At 45.8% G+C, this 4,167-nt stretch overlaps 1 pseudogene; it reads right to left on the bottom strand.

Annotated features, from left to right (window-relative positions):
* Window positions 1–3,204: 3,204 nt before the first annotated feature.
* On the bottom strand, window positions 3,205–3,716 carry LOC113837742 (annotated as a pseudogene).
* Window positions 3,717–4,167: the final 451 nt, after the last annotated feature.

Below are 4,167 nucleotides of genomic sequence, written 5' to 3'. Positions count from 1 at the left end.
CTTTCAAACCCTGACTCCAGCAGCCCAAACAGCAGCTTCCTCCAGATATTGATCTGGTCCATTGTCTCTACAGACTCCTTCTGAGCCCACTTCTGAAACCTCTTGAACTTTGCTTCAGCCTCTTTAACTCATATCTATTCTGTACTCCTATGCATGCAAATAGATACATTTACTGTGCTGTGTGATGTGTTAATATTAGTAATTAAGACTGGAATAATTAACCTGCATTTGCCTTAGCCTAGCTACCATGGCAGGAGGATTAAGTGACAAAATGTTGTCATTGAAATGTACCTATTGTGAATTTTGTCTTATTCAATAAATTCTGACAGTGTAGAAACACACAAACCTTTTTACCTATGGTTCAGGTATTGAAGCTTCACAGCATTCACATGTGGTTCTCTCTCTCTCTCTCTCTCTCTCTCTCTCTCTCTCTCTCTCTCTCTCTCTCTCTCACACACACACACACACACACACACACACACAATTTCTTCTCCCCTCCCCATTCGTATTTCCATCTCATCCTCCTCCCCCTTCCTTCCCCTCCCGTCTTTCTTCCCCTCCCCTCTTCCTTCCCCTCTCCTCTTCCTCCCACTCTCCTCTTCCTTCCACTCCCCTCTTCCTCACCCTCTCTTCTTCCTTCCTCTCCCCCTCCTCATTGCCCTCCTCTTTTTCTTCCCCTCCTTCTCCTTCTCCTCTTCTTCTCTTCCCCAGCCTCTTCGTTTCCCTCCTCTTCCTCTCCCTCCTCCAACTCTTCCTCTTCCCCACTTCCTCCTTTCTCTACTCGTTTCCTTCATCCTCCTTAATTCCCTTTTCATCCTCCTCTCCTTTCCCTTCTCTTCTCTTTCCTTCTCCTGTGCCTTCTTGTCCTTTCTTCCTCCTACCGTCCCTCCTCATTGCCTTCCTTCATCTTCCCCTTCTTTTCTTATCCTCTCCTTCAGAGCTAGCCTGAAGCTAAGGGGTGGAGGCATGCCTACATCCCTGGATTTTCTCATCCTGAGAGCAGCAGGAGTTTGTTTGCCCCACTCCCTTATCCAGCTGCCAGCAGACCCCAAGCAGTTAGGTTTCCTGAGGACATGCCCCAATGCACATAGCAAATGATAAGCTCATGGGTCTCCAAGGTATAGGGACTGGTTGCTGCTTATCTGACATCTGAAACAGCCCAAACTGGACTCCTTGTGGCTTTATAAGGTTTCTTTCTCTGGCCCCTGTAGCCTCTGAATTTACAAATGAAGTACCCCCAATGTTCTTACCCCAAAAACCAACATACCACCACGAGGACCCAACAGGCCATTCTTCCTAGAGTAGAAATGTACCTTGGCCCCTCCTAATAAATGAGCTGTCTGTCCACTGACAACCTGCAGGGTGTCTTTTTCCCCTGTTATACTCATGGCCACTCAGGATCTGCCTTTGCCCTTCCCATGCTCAGCCTATTTCCCCTCCTAACCCTGCAAGAACAAAGTCAAGGCTCGAACCTAGCACTCTCCCCCTTCCCATCCTCCTCTTCCTCATGCCTCTCCTTCCTTCTCTTCCCCTCCTCCCTCTCATTCTTCCAACCTTTCTACTACTCTTCTTCCTTGTCTTCCTTCTCCTGCCTCCCTTTTCTCTGTCTTGCCCCGTTCTCCTCACCCTCTTCCTCCTACTGTTTCCTCTCCTTCTCTCCTTATTCCTTCACCCCTTCTTGTTCTCCTTTTACCCTTCTCCCCTTCCCTTCTCCACCCCTTCCTTTCTGTATTCACCTTTATTCCCTCCTCCTTCCCCTCCTAGAGTTTCTCCTCCTCCTCTTTTCCTCACCTTCTTCCTATCCTCCTCCTCCCCTCCTTCTTGTTCTTCCCCATATCTTCCTCTTACCCCTCTCTTCACATCCACCTTCTCCCCCTCCTCCTTCCAATCTTTCTACTCCTCCTCCTTTCCTTCTCCTCCACCCTTGCCCCTTCTCGTCTTCCACCTTCTATTCTTTTCCTCATTTACCACTCCTCCCTCTTTCCTCCTCCCTCTTTCCTTTATCCATTTTCCTCCACTGTTCTTCCTCCTCCTTCTCCCCCTTTCCTTCTCGTCTACCCCTTTCTCTATCCTTTTTCTTTCTCTCCTTCTTTCTTCCCTCTCCTCTCCCTCACTTTCTTTTCCCCTTCCTTTTCTTCTGTCCTCCCCTCCTCTCATCCTCCTTCTCGTTCCTCACCTTCTCTTCCTCTCCCCTTCTCTTCCTTCTCCATCATTCTCGTCACTCATCTCTTTTCCCTCTCCCCTTCTGCTCTCTCTTCTCTCTTCTTCCTTCTCCTCCCTCACCTTCTCTTATCCTCCCCTCTTCTCTCTACTGTTCCTCTTTCCCCCTTTCCTTCTCCATTCCTGCTTTTCCTATCCTTCTCTTTCCCTCCATCTCTTCCCCCTCTTCTTCTCCTCCTACCGCTCTTTTCCTCCTCCTCCTTTTACTCCTTCCCCTCCAACTCCTCCTCTCCAACTCCTTCCTCTCTTCACTTTCCCCTTTCTTTCTCTTACTTCTGTCCTCTTCCTTCTCCCCCTCTGCCTTTTCTTCTTCCTCCCTTTTCTTCTCTGCCTCCTCTAATTTTCCTCCTCTTTCTGCTCCCCTATCTTGTCTTCTTCCTCCCCACTCTTCTCTTTCCGCTCCTCCATGTCCTCTCCTTTTTCTTCCCCCTCCTGTTCTTCTCCACCTATTTCTTTCCTCCCCCTCTCTGCCTCTCCATCCTCTCTCTTCTCCTCTTCCCTTTCTCTTTATACCTTCCTTCATTTTCCTTCTCCTCAATCCCTCCTCTTTTTCTGCTCCTTTCATTGTTGAAACCAAGAGTCAACCAGGGACTGCTTTGATATATCTTCAATCTGTTTCACATTTGAAAAAGATTTTATATTTTTAATTATGTGAATGCATGTGTTTGGAGTATATCCATTATGTTGATCCATTGGCACTAGGAATAACAGGCAATATGAACACCAAGTAGAGGCTCATGATGTGGAAGGGATAGAAGCACCAACATTCAAGCAATATTGTCAAATAATCAACACAAATTTTTTAGTGAACATTTATTTGTTGTTGAAATTTTAATATTTTTATTTCTGTTAATAACAATAATCAATGAGAAATATTAATCCCTGTTGTACTTGGATAGTTTTAAGAACATCAAATACACAATGAAAATTGCAAAGACAGAAATGTTTACTGTTCACGACCATAACAGAGTGGTCTGCAGACCCTCACAGGGCTTTGAAGCAATATGCGACAGAAGCCATTTTGTAATTGCTCGCACTAAACAGAGAAGTGGAATTCTCTGCTAGGTAAGTAAGGAAACCTTGCATATAGCTGGACACTGACATAAGACTGTGCCTATTAAAGGGCGAATAGGCCAATGTAGTCCCAGTGTTCACAAATAATCGCAGGAGGTGTGGAGCCCCGTAAATCTGAGACATCGGAATATCTGGGTAAGCAAGGAGGATTTCATCATACTGGGGTTTTTCAAACTGGCAGAGTAGCTGGGTGCCCAGCATCTTGTTGAAATACTCTCTAATTCCATCACAAGTTCATCAACAGAATATTCCATATTATCAGACTTTCCTTGTGATTTTACGAAAGTCACATAGTTTGCAAGAATACATTCTACATTCTTCTCAGCAGGGAGTTGGAATAACTGCTTCTGCTTGTTTACCAAGTCCCAGTCCTCAACAAGACATGCTTTTAGTTCTGGAGGCAACTTCACTTCAACTCCCATCCTCATATTTGCTGCCTGCATACTCTGACCAGTGGTGACAGCCCCAGCCACACTCTGGTGAGGTACCTGGGATACTTGGTTATTACCACTGCCAATTCTGCTTTCTGGAGTATACTTCATGTGGTCTGGAACTGGCACCGTAGGCATGGATCCTGAAAAAGGATTCTCTACCAGAAAGTCTTGCTCCATGGAGTGATGACCTTCCTCCATAGAGCATCTATTTACTCCTGTGTTACTTTCCTCTTCTGGAGTATTTTTCATGTGCTCTGTCACTGGCAATGTAGGCATGTGTCCAAAAGAGGGTTTCTCTACATGAAAGCTTTGCACCATGGAGTGATGACCTTTCTTCACAGAGCATGTATTTTCTCCTGTGTTACTTTCCTCATCATTGTATCTGTCTTGAAACTCAAAACTCTCCCCAAAACAAAATTTCTTCTCCAAGCTCCCTTTC

Source organism: Cricetulus griseus, chromosome X (genome assembly GCF_003668045.3).
Source record: "Cricetulus griseus strain 17A/GY chromosome X, alternate assembly CriGri-PICRH-1.0, whole genome shotgun sequence".
Taxonomy (NCBI): Eukaryota; Metazoa; Chordata; class Mammalia; order Rodentia; family Cricetidae; genus Cricetulus; species Cricetulus griseus.
Note: the sequence above shows the minus strand (reverse complement) of the source record. Positions and strands in the feature narration are given on the sequence as shown.